The 15746-nt window shown below is 42.7% G+C and overlaps 1 long non-coding RNA gene across 1 annotated transcript in view; it reads left to right on the top strand.

The window, feature by feature from the left end:
• The first annotated feature begins 525 nt into the window (after window positions 1-525).
• Window positions 526-15746, top strand: part of LOC128854356 (uncharacterized) — a 155622-nt gene continuing 140401 nt past the window's right edge. Inside the window, exons 1-2 of the long non-coding RNA XR_008453397.1 lie at window positions 526-780; window positions 5242-5298. This is a non-coding gene — a long non-coding RNA (uncharacterized LOC128854356). The remainder of the gene's footprint in view (window positions 781-5241; window positions 5299-15746) is intronic.

The raw sequence follows: 15746 nt of genomic DNA, 5'->3' as shown, positions 1-15746 counted from the left end.
TTAGGCCCTAACTAAATAAAAGGTGCTCTTTTTTTTGACCTCCTTTTTTTTTTCTTTGTCTCTGGATACTCCTTACCTATGACAAATTCAAATCACTTTTGTTCAGGACCGAAGAAGTTTTGTCTGAAAAACTTCTTTATGCAGCTTTCTCTCCTCACTTTAAAGCAGGTTTGGAGAGACAATATTTGAAAGAGAATTCCCTTCTGTTATTGAATCATTTAATCATTCTTTAGAGGCTGGTGCAGTTTTATTTTCTCTGGGGAGTGAGTCGCATTAGCCAAAGCATAAAGCAAACTCTACCAAGTGTAGAAAAAACTCAGCCTGATGTCCTGTTTGACAAACTGACCTGCAGGTCACAACCTGAGTCTATTGATCTGTGGGGCCTTGTCTGGGTGTCGGGCATGTTTTCTGGACTTTGGTTTCAGCTGCATTCCTGACTTCTGAAAGAGTAGGGGGTGTGGATTTCTACTAGGAGTAACCACTGGGAAGGAAGTAATGTTCATTAAGTGTGCAGGCAGTGCAGGACTAAGCATGCTCGGTGAAAAAGCTTTTCTCCTTTTGCCTGTCAAGCCCTATGTTTGAACTCATTCCAGAATGCTGGATTTACTTTTCACGAAGAAACTGTACCTGGCTGGACTGCATTTTTCTTTCCCTCCTTAGGCACCGGAACACTGGAAACAGTATTCTTCAGAGCACTCAGTCATGCAGGGAGTCTGCATGTGAGTCTGGCAGGGGAGAAGGAGGACAAACTTTGCTACCTGTGAACTGAAGACTTCGTAGGTCAGTAAGAGGGGTGCAGAGAAACTAACTTTTTGAGCAGCTTTTGACTTTGAACTCCTCCTGCCTTTGTTTTCTGCTCTCCTGTATCCCTTCCCGTCTTTAGCAGGGCTGAACTTTTAGAAGAGTTCAGCAGCTTTCTGATTGTTCAGCCTCTCTTATAAGGTAAATTCGGTTTAAGTGAAAACGTTACCAGATTTATGGGAGTTGAGCTTGGTTTTTAAAAACTTGAGTTGCTGCTAGCATAGAAGTTTATTTTCTTCCCTTTTTATTTCCTATCTTTTTCTTTTTTCTTTTTTCTTTTCTCCTTTTTTCTTTTTTTTTCTCTTTCCTTCTTCTTTCCTTCTTCTTTCCTTCTTCTTTCCTTTTCTTTTTCTTTCCTGTGCCTTCTATAAATGCAATCCTTTGCTTCCAGTGTGTGTGTTTTAACAGACTGTTCCCTCTTCTCTCCCCGCCCTGCCCTTAAAGCTGGAAGTGAGACTCATTAGTGAATAATAAACTTTGTATGTTATCAAGCAAATCTTGTGGGTTGTTCATGTGATCAGTTCCAGCCTGAGTGTAGATGTTTTGCTTTTCGATACATTCCCAGTTCTTGCTGGTAAAATGAATTGCAAAACTGTTAGCAGAGGGGTAAGAGAAAGCAATTTTACTTGATAACGACGTGTTTTAATGTATTAAGTATTGCACTTTTAAATTTAAGTGCTCTCTGCTTTTTGGTTTTAAAGGCATATTTAAAACTCCTCTCTCTTGAGGTTTTGAAATATTTCCAACCTTGGGAAAGGGGGGGGGAGAATAATGTTTTTTTGAGACTTTGTGCTGCCTAATGGAGTTTTTTCTGAACATAGGCCAAGTGGGCAAGAAACAAAATGACCACTGAATGAGAAGTGAAATGGACTCAAATCCTTAGAAACTAACTGGAGTTAATGATTGTTGGAAGTAGATCAGAAACATTTGGTAGTTTCTGGTGTTAAGGTTTGTCCTTCAGTGTTCTTCAGAATGGTTGCATTGCTTACCACAAGTTAGCATTTAATTTTGTAAGTGGGAAGAGTGTGTACAGCCTTCAATATCTGAATTATATGAATTTGATAAACTTGAGATAATTTAAATGACTATCTATGCAAGTGTAAAATCCTTGTTTAAAAGCTATATATTGATTCTGGGGGCTTTTTTACCCTGGAAGTTGATTTCCTCTGCAGAGGATCTCAGTAAGAGGAAAAGGGTGGCAGGTTAGTCATGACACGTGCTTCTAGTTACAGGGTTAGTTCACAAACTACAATAGGTTGTGCTGCTGCTGCCCACTTTCAGCTGCAGGATCTGCAGAAACCACCCCCCTCTCAGCTTCTCTTCTTTGCAAAGGGCGAGAGCAGAGCAGAAGGGACTGGGTTACACTTGGTCTCTCAGTTGATTCCCACCGGGATTACCTGCCATGTGGACACAGAGGGACGGGGAGCAGCCAGGCCAAGCAGAAGGAATCTGTAAATGACTAAAGCTGAAGCTCTCTGATCTTGCCTTAGGTTTATCCCCTGAGATCCAAAGAAGCATTTTATGAGAGAAGGCTGGGAAAATTTCTTGGCATTTTTAGTTCCTCTTTGATTTCGCGGCCTACAGGGGAGGCAGTCAGGATTGTGCTGCAGATGGACATGGACTTGGGGTGTCCACGGCCTGGTCCCTCCCCTCCATCTCCATAGCTGTGAAATGGGGAGGGTCTTTTGTGATGTACTTTGCGTATTTATAGCAGAAAAATGCCTTGTACTTGCAGAGAAGTGATAAACACAGGCTGCTAAACTACACATCCAGATTTGAGTTTTGAACATGAACTTTTGGATTTAGCTTAGATCTTTATAGCGTTGATGGAAAGGCAAAATATTGTCCTTATCCAGACACAACAGCATGGCCTCCCTTTTGCTATTGTTCATTTTCATTTGCAGATCCAACAGCCTCATATCAATCTACTTCATGTGCAAAATATAATTAGGGGGAGGAAACACTTTTGGATTATTTCATTTCCCCTCCTAGGGTTGAGATTTTTGCAATTTATAGGCTTGAAGAAGTTATACGTGGAAGGAACTCTTAGACCATGTAGCCCAGATGTTAACAGCCCCACCAGTGATGCACAATAGTAAAGTCCATTTGCTATCAGCCAGATTTTGGCCATTTAACCTCTTGCCCTTCTTTATTTCCATCCTTCATCTTCCCAGTTATTCCCAAGCAAGTCCTCTACTGTTCATTGGTTGAATTTAAATCCTTTATTTTTAAAACCAGTCAGGGGAATTCCATAGTTCTTGGAAAGGCCCAGGTCTTTCTGTGGTTTCATTTACCTCCAGAGTGGGGCAAGCTGTTTCAAATGTGTCTAACATAGTTTTCTGTTTATCTTTCATGGTATGCTGAATCCTGACTTTTTGAACAGATTAAATGGGGGAAAACTTAAAACAGGTCTCTTGTCTCCGAGTTTCATCTGGGATCTTGCTCTTTGAAATGGAGGCATCTGCTGAAACCAGCCATAATCAACAGGTAGAGATGAAATCTGAATAGAGAAAGCAAGTGGCGCAGCAATAGGATATATCTTATTGCCTGTAGCAGTAGGTTACCTTTGCTATGGGTCTGAACTTGTCCTGGGATGTGCAGAGCAGAAGCACAATGGTCCTGAGCTTTTTGGTCTTTGAGTTCTGGAATCCTCAACATAAGAAGGGCATGGAGCTGTTAGAACAGGTCCAGAGTAGGCTACAAAGATGATCTGAGTGCTGGAGCACCTCACAGATGAGGACAGGCTGAGAGAGTTGGGGTTGTTCAGCCTGGAGAAGAGAAGGGTCCGAGGAGACCTCATAGTGACCTTCCAGTACTGGAAGGGGCTACAAGAAAGCTGGAGAGGGACTGTTCACAAAGGCTGGTAGTGATAGAACTAGGGGCAATGGGTGTAAACTGGAGAGGGACAGAGTTAGAGTAGACATAAGGAAGAATTTCTTCACCACGAGAGTGGTGAGGCCCTGGCCCAGGTTGCCCGGGGACATTGTCTGCCCCATCCCTGGAGGTATTCAAGGCCAGGTTCGATGGGCCTTGGGCAGCCTGATCTAGTGGGAAGTGTCACTGCCCATGGCAGGGGGGTTGGAACTGGATGGACTTTAAGGTTCCTTCCAGCCCAAACTATCCTATGATTCTGTGATTCTGGAGCAGTTAATTGTGGCAGCTTCCTTGTTTTGTTGGTTACATAGAGGCATCCTCCTAAGGCCTTTTTTGAAAAAGGCTTTTGAAAAAGGTGATGGTGCAGAGCATTTTGAGTACCAGGATGTCAAGACCTGTCTGAAACACCCTGGGTAAGTCACTCAGAAAAGCAAGCCAGCTGGTATCTGGCACTGCTGTAGAAAAACAGACCCCACATGGGCGTATCTCTAATGGGTCATTCTTGATCTACAGATACTTAACGCAATCTGTTCACATAATATACCCTTGTGATTATTGGAATGTTCTCTGAAACGGGGCAAGACTTGCCATATCGCTAAGCACAGTGAAGCATAAAACAAATAAGGGATGATTTATTTTAGAGAAAGCTGCACTAGATGCCATTGTATATCTTTTGAGGAAGCACAGAGTTCGCAGTACATGTCAGAATGCACAACTGTATATTTTCTTGTTTAGCATAGGAGTGCAAGGCAAAAGACTCAGGCAGTCTTTTAGCGTATCGCAGGCAGTAATGTGGATTATCACCCTGTGCTTTTGTCCTTGAGAAAAGCAGGGCAAGTAATTGTAGGCTGTTGTGTCTAATGTTTGATTTGAGCCAGATGATCTTGGTTGTACTTGGGAAGTCTTGAATGTGCCTATCTTTCCCCACCTTCCTTGTCCCCAAGAGCAGTGTGTGAAAGCAGATGCAGGGAATGAGCTGTGTGACAGCTGGAAGTCTATAGTCTGGCTAAAAACCTCTTTCTGAGTTCATAGTAAAACTGATTTCCTTGCCTATAATTTCGGGTGGAGGCTGTGTGTCTACCCAGTGGGTTTTCACAGCTCCACTGCAGGGACCACATCTGAACCTGTGCCCTCAGTCAGCTTTTGCTAAGGTCTCTTCCTGAGCAAGTTGTAGCCATACATAGAGTGTCGATGTACAAGATTACTGTAGGGCCACCTGAAGAGCCAGGGATCTGTTCTGCTTGAGGAACTTCAGTAGCGCTTGCCTCGTCTCCATTGACCAGAGTGAAGCAATCTTTCTTTTCTCTGTGCGCTGCTGGTTTCAAGGAACCATCCAAAGGTGCAGAGGCCTTCAGAGCAGAAGCATCAAAACATGGTGGATTGCTGAAGAACACCTTCCTCGAGGTGTTGGTTTTACTGTAGTTTATCCTAGAAGGCAAAGAGATGCTGCAGGTATGACCACATCGTCGCTATGTGTTTGAGACATAGAACAGAGACTGTAAGCAAAAGACAATCCTTTAGTGCAGCACCAGTACTAATGTTGAATTCCTCCATTTATTTTTGCAGGTAGCAGTGGAAATGAGAACAATTCTATTTACGATATTGTTCGTGGTCTCCACAAATGTAAGTACATAGATCAAAACCGCACTGTATTTCACCATAGGTGGAAGCGTGAGTCTAATGATCAAAGAACAATACAAATGTTCGTGTTGAGGGGGGCGGTGTAAAAGAGCAAACAAACAAGGAAACTAGGGAAAAGTTACATATTTGACATTCTCTTGCTGGCTTTGCACAAAATCAGGGTTCATTTGGATTTAGATCCTGCTGTATTTGGGCCAAAGTTGTCTCTGGAGAAGTCTGGGAGGGACAGAAGAGGAGGAAAAGCTTTTAGCTCTGTCTATTGAGAAACCTCCTGGGCAGCAATTTCATAAACTCCTGCGAGACTGGGGAGTCTAAGTCCTATTTTTAGAAATCAGGCTCTAAAGCTTTTAGGAACCTGAAAACACAGGTAGAGACCCTGTGGGATCTGTGAAGTGTCTGAACAGGTTATGTGCCTGGCTCCGAGAGTTAATACTTAACTCTCCATTGGGGCATTAATAAGAGCCACCAGACTTGTGCAGGAATCACAAAATCATAGAATATTTTGCATTGGAAGGGACCTTAAAGATCATCTAGTTCCAACCCCCCTGAAGTGGGGAGGGACACATCCCACTTCATCTATCCCATATCCTTATAAATCCTATATCACCTCATTTCAGAGGAAGCGCGATTCACAACTACTGAAGCCCGAATTTAAGGTTCCCAATGGATGTAAGTGATTTTGAATATATTATCAATTGCTTTAACTGACAGTTGAAAATAACTACTGCAACACCCAGTGTTAGGGTCTGTTGGTGCCTCATTTCTGTGTTCACCAAAGTTCAGGTGATTTTTTTATGTCTGAGGCTTCAGTTTCTGCCATTTAAGGGACTGGGGGATGCCGCGAAATTTAAGCTGGAGTTTGGTGCAGGTTCTGATCTCTATAGAAGTTTGTGAGAGTTGCAGCCCGAGCATCTGGAGCGCGTTCTTAAGCAGAGATGCAAAGAAGCAGAATTTTCTGCATCACATGCAAATTCTCCAAAGAAATGGGTGTCTTTCTGACTCGCCTGTGTGGTGCTGTTTGGGTTCAGGTGCTTGAAAAAAAATGAGCTTTGTGTTCGCAAGGCAGCAGGGACCAGAGTTTCTCCAAAGTGCCTTTGTTTGAGTATATGTAAAGCTATCAATGCGTCATTCTTTCTGCTTCAGCTGTTAGAGACTCCTATCTTCTCTATTGATTTTACCCAGAATGCTGCTGCCCTTGAAGGTGTGACCTGTACCTCAGGCTAATTTATTTCTGTCATGGCTGCAGCATTTTTTAGAGGGCAGCGCGGGGTAGGAGAGAGAACAATGAATTCAACATGGAATATAAATCCCAAGTCTGTAGCCTTCAGACATTCCAGTACATGCTCCAGTCCTTTCTTCCCTTTGGCATTCTGCAAGGCTTGGATTAAAAGCAGAAAAAAAAAAAAAAAAGGCAGGCATTTGTATAACTAATCAGGTGAGGTGGGGTAATCCCTTTGGTCACACACACTGGTGTGTATATTAACAGTTTGCCAGGCTTCTGAACCAGTTACAGTGATGCCCTAGTTTATAAGCCTGAGTGAAAAGCCTCACCTTGATGGCCTAAAAGTGTCTTGGATCTTGGCACTGTTGCTTTCATTCATTGAAATTTGTGTTGTGGAATGTGGGAGGTCAAAAACTGTTTATTGTGCCAAAAACTCCTTTTGGACTGTGGTACTAGGGGGTGTGATGGATTTATTTTATTTTAGTTTATTTTAGTTTAGTTTGGTTTAGTTTAGTTTAGTTTTATTTTATTTTTTTTTATTTATTTTACTTTGTATTTCATATTCTTCCTCCTTTTCAGCTTTTATAGACATAATATGAAACTTCAGTGATGAGTAAGCACTGAAGCTTAAATTCTACTAACATTGAGCTTAAGCACCTGGCCTCTTTCATTATCCTATTGAAAGAAGTGGGGTTTGCTCTCCTGACCTGCCTGTGCTATTGAAGTCTTTCCCTTCTGCCCCAGGCAGTTCATCAATAGCACAGGAGTTCTCTAGGGCAAACGTGTTGCTTCCAAGTCCCCCGGGAAGGCTGAGCATCGTGTGCTGCAGTGGGTTATGGTGAGCTTTGTTGGACTGGTCTCATGTCCTGGGGATGTGTGCCAGCGCTGGGGTAGATTAAATGGTGTTTATGGACCCCCTTCTCCCACCTTGGCTGGGTTTTTGATCAATGACCACTGAGCCCTCTGCAACCAAAGGCAGAAAGTAGTGAACCCTGGCTCTCCAAGATGATGATATTGAATGATTTCCTGGGCTGACTGGTTGGACTCTTCAATTCAGACCAAGGTTTGGTGTTCAGGTTTGAGTATGTTGAGTTCTCTAGCAGAGGAGAGGCAGCTTTAAGGAGTTGTATCAAAACATGAGCTTCCTATAAAGCAAAGTTACTGCTTTCCTTGGAAATTCAGGGCTTCAGGTTCAGAATGGTTGACCCAGAAGTAGCTGGCCCAGGGTTACTGTTGTGGGTCAGGGCAGCGAGGCCAGCTGGGAAGGTCAAGCTTCTGAGGGTATGCCAAGTGCTGTGGAGTTGAAGCGTATGAGATTGCCAGGTGATTTGCTGGGAGCTGCTGCCACAGAAAGCACTAAATTAAACCAGGATAACTGAGCTCAGTGAAACTTCAACTGGTCTGGCTTGAATTCAAAGTTTATAGCTATTTGTCACGTGATTTGGGTTCCAAATGGGTCCATGTTGCACAGCCGTGAATGTTTTTCTTCCCCCAAACATTTTTGGCAGTGAATCACTCAGAAACCTTTCAGTAGCACCTACTGCTGTAGAGAGGAAAAGTGGAATGGGACGTATTGATTCAGAGGAGAAATGTGGATAAAGAGAAGGTTTATGATTTGTGCAAGGGCAAAGGGATGCTCTGCCACAGGAGAAATTAAATGCTTTGTTGGTATGAGGTGTATCTTTTCACACCTCCACTTTCTGTGCCGTGGCAAACGTATATATGTGACCTCTGCCAACATATTGGTTGTTACTCATGGAACAAAGCAGCCAGGGCAGGGCATTCAAGCATGTAGTGTCCTTGTATCTTGGCATCTTTGTGTTTATAGGTCTCAGTCTTTTTACTTTGCCCCTAATAGCGATAAAGGCAAACAAGATCTGGTCTTGCATAGCATTGCCACTCTCCTAAAACAGAGAGAGGGAGGGAAAAGAAAGGCAGTTCCAGCACGGAAGAGACGCTGTGCTCCTGTAAATGATTTCTTTGGCCTCCAAGGAAAACCTGAAAGAGAGAGGGAGGAATACAAATTCTTAACTGAAGCACAGTAGCAGCCACCTTTGTGATTAAGGTCAATGCTAGAACACATCTCACGTGGATTTTTTGTAGGGAAGAGTTGCCTAAATTGGTATTTCCTCAATTTTTCGACGAGGGCTGCGTTTTTAATTGAAATGGGAAAATATTGGGTAGTTTACATCTTGGAGGGAAACTTTAAAATTTCAGGGTTTCTTTCACTCTTGTCGCCACCATCGAAATGCTTTTGTGCTCCAGGCATAAATCAATGTGTGCAGCTTGGTTCTTGTTGTATGCCTGCCCTTCCATGAGACTTATGTCTTGGCAGAGGTCTTCAGTTTTTAGTGCAGAGAGTATTGTGGGATAGGATGAAGGTTTCTTCTGTGGACAGGTTTGGCCTCTTCTGAGGCTAACTTTCATCATATGGCCTTTCATTTCATTTGTATTTTCTTGTTGCCGTGTGAGACGGACAGATTTGGAATACAAAAAGAGAAATTATTATAATAACTGGAATGTCTAATACTCTCAGCTGAGTTTAACTCCTCATTGTATTAAGTGCTGTATGTACCTCAGTAAGAGTCCATGACCCTGAGACATGGCACTCAGGAGGTGGCAAAAGAAAATGTTATGGCCAGTTTGGAGATGAAAAATTTCCCAGAGTGCCTGATCCACCTTGTTTTATTGCCACTGGAGCAAGGAAGGGAAAATCACTTCTCATGTGGGAAGGTGACCAGATTGTTTGGTTCATGAGCAGCCTGTCATGGGCCACCATCATTTCGGAGTCTGCCACCAGGCAGTGTTGCAGCTCTGATTGCTGCTGTGAGTTTCCTTTAAGAAGGTGCTTGCCATCTTCTGGGAGTCACTGATGGTAGCGGTGCCTTCTTGAGGAGCTCTTTGTAGTAGGAATTCTCCTCCTTTGATTTTGGAAACCCCTCAGAGCCATCAGCACTGAAAACATGTCTGATTTCAGTTTGTTTGCTTTATGTCTGCTTGCTGTTCTAGAAGCCTTGTGATCGTTCATCTGTTCTGGTCTGTCCTGGAAAGGTATTTGTGTGCCCAGTTTAACCCCAGAGCCAGCCTTGAGTTGGTGATGGGAGAAATGAGTCCCAGCGCTGACGGCAGCAACAGAGTGTGCTAGCATGTCAAAGAAAGGATTGATAAGGTGTACTGGGAGGTTTGAGGGGTGAAAAGCATTCCAGTAATGTAACTGGGTGGTTTATTATTTAATAACTCTAACCGAAACCATCAGTCAAATTCTCCAGCGTTAAAATGAAGGAAGAATACCTAAAGCTGGGTCTGAGAGAGATACTTGGCAAAATAATTTTATATCTAAGAAGGCCTCATGTGATTCCCACATGTACAATCTCACACGTCTGTTCTGTTGGGCTGATTACGGCAGAACAAGGAACATGGTATTACATATCTCCAACACAAGATATAAGAAAGATCTCATTGAATATACCGATGAGACCACATCTAAAATATTGTGTTTCGGTTTCTGAAAAGCCTGTATCGCAAAACATACAGGAAATTTATGGAAAAGAAGAAGAAATTATTAAAGAGCAGGACATGGTGATTTACAGGTAAAGATCCAAAGATTAATGCCTGATTAAATTAAGGCTATGGTGAAAGAATGTAAGAAAATCAGCTTGAAGTATTGGCAAGTGATGAGCAATGAAATGGGACAGAAATTATTTTCACTTAATGGGCAAAGATTAGTAATAATTGAATGATCATAATAAAAAGCAAATTTGGGGTAATAATAGATAAGGAAACGTCTTCCAACAGTGCATTTTACTGCACTGCACAGGTTTTCCTCAGAAAACATTGAGGCTCGCACCTCTTAATGTAAATGCATTTATAGCTGAGAGTAAAGGGAGAATTGATTTCTTTCTAGAATGGTGTGGGTATCGCTGTGTTTAGGATAATTAAACATTAGAACTGAAATACAAACACACAGATCCACCCTGGTGTGAGGACCCCATACCCAGGATCCTCCCTGTGGATGAAGCTTTGGGTGTAAGGAGTGGATATGTCAGCATGTGTTGCTCGTGATGATGGATGGCTTTAAGGTTTTAATTTCTATCCAACATAGCAGGTATGTGTGCAGGTAACTTGACTCACAGGGGTAGTCAAAAGAGGCTCCCTACTGCTTCCGTGCAGGAGCTGTATGGATCTGAATCCCAAGAGATCCTGGCCTAAGCCTAGTATGCCTTGTATGTTCAGGGTAGTAATTGTTCCAGAGAGCTCAATGTTCAAAATGACAGGACAAAGGGAATATTATTACACATGAAGATGTAAAGATCTGTGGGCTTGTCTACACTGGAATAGGCAGAAGTTAATTTGTATTAAACTAATGATGTGTACATAAAATGCATTAGTTAAACTCTTGCTCATGGTGAAAGTGGTTTCTTTTCGTTTAAACTTGATTCACTTCCAGAATAAATTTAGTGAAACCTAATTAAAGCCATTTTATGAAGCAAAAAGTCCATGCAAGGGTCTAAATGGTGCTCAACTAACTTACCTCAAAAATTAATATGGTTTAATTTTTTTGAGTGCTCTGGGGTAGACAGACCATCTGCCACAAAAACGTTATGTGCTTTGTTCAAAGTCCACTTTTGGTTTTATCATTTGCTGCTTGTAGTGTTTGGATATTTTATTTTTTGCCTTAACAACTGAGCTCCAGGATAATGTGCTAATTTCAGCTTTCACAAAATAAGAAAGGCATGATTTGTTGCAGAGAGCATCTTTGAGAATATTAACCCCAAAGGGGTCAATATTTGAATTCAAGTCATTTTAGACTAATTTTAAAGGTGTACTTGCTTTTGAAAGTTCGGGTGTGTAAATGCTGAGAATTATTCAGTACCCCGGAGGGAGGAATGGATATTGAATTCTAGGCAGTGTCATAACTGGAAATGTAATCTCTGTAAAATCGAGCTTGTGGCTTAGCACTGAGTTATTCTATGTGTAAAGGGAAAACAGCTTGGCTGAGCGATATCCATGGGCATGATGAGGTGCAGTTAGGAGTGGGTTTGGACCTGTCTAAGGCCAGCTGAAACTCCCGAATGTGAGCACACACAGGGAACAGAGTCCAGAGTATTTGGAAACTCGGGCTAAAAGGAAAATATGGGAGAATATTACATGGCTTAATGTGTAAACAAACTCTTCCACACAGACTTTGGGCTACAGAAAGCAGGTAAGCTGTGCCCTGCTCCCATGACCTTGAGGTTTAGAGGCAGCATGCACCCCCTGAACACAAGCTGATGGGTGGCAGCACAGGCTGATGCGCACAGGACACAGCAATGAGTGCTCCTTGGATGCAATTAAATCACAGAAATATGTAAGTCTGTGTGACATACAGTTAAAGTTTTGCTATTACTGCTGTATTTAGCAATGGAGGGACTTGACAGATCCATGATAGGTGAAGGTGTAATAATTTTATATAGATTGGGACCAAGAAAACCAGAACTCTGAGTTTCATTTCCACTAGTGTTGCTGGCTTGCTCTGTGAGCTTGAGGGGCAAGTAATTTAAGAGCTCTGTGTGTCTCAGTTTCTTCACCTGTCAGTTGGGGAATTACTTCACAGGGGGATTGGAAGTATCATTATAATGATACTTGCAATATGCTTTCATATGCGAGGTAGAAGAGTGGGAACACTAACATGTACAAGAGAGAAAGAAAAAAGTAGGTTAGCTTGTCTGAGCTTGTCATACTTCTACTGTGTCAGCAAACTCGGGGAGACAAGAGAAAGGAGAGGAAGAGAGATCAAAAGAATACATTAAATTAAAAAGTAAACAGAGAAAGTTAAAGTGGCAAGTAAGGAGTTGCATAGGACCTGTTCTGTGCTTAGCTGTGTTAACCTTGCTTTTCCATCATATGTCAAGATCGTTGTCAACAACAGGCTGCCAAAAATCAGAAGGCAATCCCTGTGTCTAACATGGGATCTTGAGCTCCTATCAGCTGTCACGATCTGGCCAAGCTGAGGCTGCTCTGCATGTGAACAAGGGCCTTCTGAGGAGAGTGTGGGATTTTTCCTTGGTGATGGAGATAGCAGGGATTCCTCTCCCAGGACTGGTGTGGGACATAGTGAGCTCAGATGCTTGGAGAGCTTCCCTTCACTGTCAGTAGGATTGTCCATGTTTGTGGCTCAGTAGGATGTGATGTGCAGGGGTGATGGCAGCAATCAGGTAAGGGTTTACAGCAGGTCCTTGTCTTGTACCTTGTTGCTGGTAGTGAGTGGCACGTGCTTAGACTGTAAAAGTAGGGTTTGTGTGTCCTCCCAGCTCCTAGCAATCCTTATTTTAAGGACTCCCTAAAGTACAGGCTGTGATTTTGAACTTCAACTGTTCCTACTTCTATCGCAGAGGTGAGAGAGTTAATTTACCATTTGGTGCTTACAGTGGTAGCTCTCTGAATGCTGCTACGGCTGTGAGAAACAGCTTCCAGAGTCTGCGTTTTTTTTTCCCTCCCTCTTTGTTGCAGTGGGAGCAAAAAGTCTCCATGCGGGATAGCTGCTTCCTCTGAGCTTTGCCAACGTGTTCACACTAGGTTGGGCTTCTGCACAAATGCCTCCCTTGGCTTCAAAGCCCACGTGTAATGAAGGCAGCTCTGTAATGTGGTGCTGTTGTGCATCATGTTGCAGTAGCTCGGGAAGTAGTGCTGTCTTCTGTTGGAGGACAGATCAGGCAGATTGATTTGCTGCCTCCCCGTTTTTGTTCCTACAACATGGATTCATTTTTGGAAGGAGTGAGTGTGGGTTGCAGTCCTTAAGGCTGCTGCTGTTTGGCTTCTTTGGACAAACAGGCCACTGAAATTCTCTCTCAGCTGTTTGGCCACAAGGAAGAGACACAATCTTTCTGTTTCTGTCCTTTCCTCATCCTGTTTGTTTTGAACGCACACTCTCGTGGGTAGTTAAGATGACCAGGATGAGTTTGCAACTGTAATTGTGTTCTATTTAGTTTAATTGGGGAGACCTCATCATCCTCCACAACTGCCTGAAAGGAGGCTGTAATGAAGTGGGTGTCGGTCTGTTCTCCCAAGTAACAAGTGATAGGACAAGAGCGAATGGCCTCAGAGCACGCCAGGAAAGGTTCAGACTGTATAGTTGGAAAATATTCTTTATTGAAGGAGTGGCAAGCACTGGAAGTAGCTGCCCAGGGCAGTGGTGGAGTCACCATGTGTGGAGGGGTTAAAAAAGGCACGTAGACGTTGCACTTCGGGACGTGGTTTAGGCACAGTGGGGTTAGGCTGACAGTTGGACTGGATGATTTGAGAGGTATTTGCCAACTTTAATGATTCTACGATTTTATGATTAATCTTTTCTGTCTGGTGATGAAATAGGCCCCAGGAGTCTTAATATGTGAATCTATAATATTGCAAATTTTCCGTATAAAGTAGAGTGAGAAGAACAAAAATCACGTGGGAGAAAAATTCTTGGCAGTCAACATGTGAAGGGTTAGTTATATTTTTACAGAATTATAGGTCAAATTCTAGGCTGCTGAAAGCAATCATACAAGAAGTAATCGTCTTTAACTGTATCAGGTCAGAAAAGATGAAAGATTGTTTTTCTGCCTTTGAAGAATGGGAATATCTTTTTCTATATCCACTTCAGCCTGTTTTACTGTAGCAGATTCTGGATGCACTCAGCTAAATCATCATAAGCAGAGTTTGATGGAAACAAATTGCACCATAAACCTTATCCTAAAACTTTGCTTTTTCCACTTTCAGCAGCTGGGTAAGTTTTGAAGAAGTGGTGCTCGATTTGCATCCTAAGCTGGCTCAGGTTGCCTTATCTGTGGCAAAGCTGGACTACTTGGAACCAGGAACTGTGTGGTATAATCTTATTTTTACACACGGTCAGACTATTTTACTGTGTGTCATCTGAAATTCACCCTTCCTTTTTGAAAACTACAAATAACCACGAGCTTCTGCTAAAGTGCTGGAGAACGGTAAGGTTTCAAACGGACTGATGAGTAAATAAGAGAGGTGGGAACGTAGCAGAAACCCCTTGGAAAACAAAGGGGAAGATGGCATCCGTCAGAGACCTTATTAATGTAAGTGCCTATTCCTCAGGTAGCTGAACTGAAAAACTGAGACAACCCAACATAGGAAAGCCATCCGCGTTGTATGTGGAGGGCAGGACTCAGACACACAGTTCTCAAAGGTATTAGGAACAGAGCACGGGAAGTGCTGTTGGCTTTGTGATCTGAGAAATCTTGCAGTTTGGGGAAGAGGAGGAGAGCAGCAGAAACAACGTGCTGCCTTACAGCAGTCTGTGTGTCACTGGCAAAGAAATGGGGTCTGGGAAGGTAGGCAATGCTCTGCATTCATGTTTTAATGGAAATTGAGCCACTTGTATGTGTAGTAGGCAGAACATCTTGGACACTTTAGCAAATTTGTGTAGTGGTGATGTTAAAGATGTGGACAGGATAAAGTGATGAAGTAATGGCATCTGCTTCTCTTTCAAACCTTGTCATCTGCAAAAGGAGGTCATTTCACCCAACAAACATTTTGGGAAGGCTTGGACCTTCGGTCAGAAACATCCAAGTGCCTGAGGATTTTGCATATTGTTTCTCTAGATTAGAGCTACTGGCTCTGATCAGGTTGACCATCATCACAGGCACCTGTGAAACAGGGAAATTAGCTGGTACAAGTGCTCTCTTGCTGAGATAACTTTTCATCTTCTTGCCCAGCATGACAGTCTTAGTACTTGTTCTCATAGAACATCCTGAGTTGGAAGGGACCCACAAGGATCCTCAGTCCAACTCCTGTTGAGCAGTAGCAGGGTGAATCTTAACCGGCTATTTGCCAGAAGTTGTGGAGAACGTTAGGATATTTCACTGAGGGCTATTAGCAAGTATTAGAGCCAGTTTTAATAAAAACGAAAATGTGTGCCACTGTTGTGCATTTGAAGCACTAAAAGAGATGTTAAAAATTATGTCTGTCCAAGTAGCTTGGTACTTTTTGATAGAAAACTGACTTGCTCACAATTTTAGTTGCTCCCTTCATGGTGAGGCTGAGGAAAGTAAACTTGTAAGATTCAGTGTATTTGCAGAGCAGAGTAACCCAGAACTAACTTAGGGTTCCTCAACAGGGTAAGTAAAACTCAGTGTTGCCATCTCAAGGGTTTCTATCTCTAACCATAAGGAAGGCGCAAAGCATGGATGGGAAACTAGAAAAAGGTGTGATGTGAGCCTACATA

This window comes from Cuculus canorus, chromosome 23, assembly GCF_017976375.1.
Source record: "Cuculus canorus isolate bCucCan1 chromosome 23, bCucCan1.pri, whole genome shotgun sequence".
Lineage (NCBI taxonomy): Eukaryota > Metazoa > Chordata > Aves > Cuculiformes > Cuculidae > Cuculus > Cuculus canorus.
This window is presented reverse-complemented; position numbering and strand designations above follow the sequence as displayed.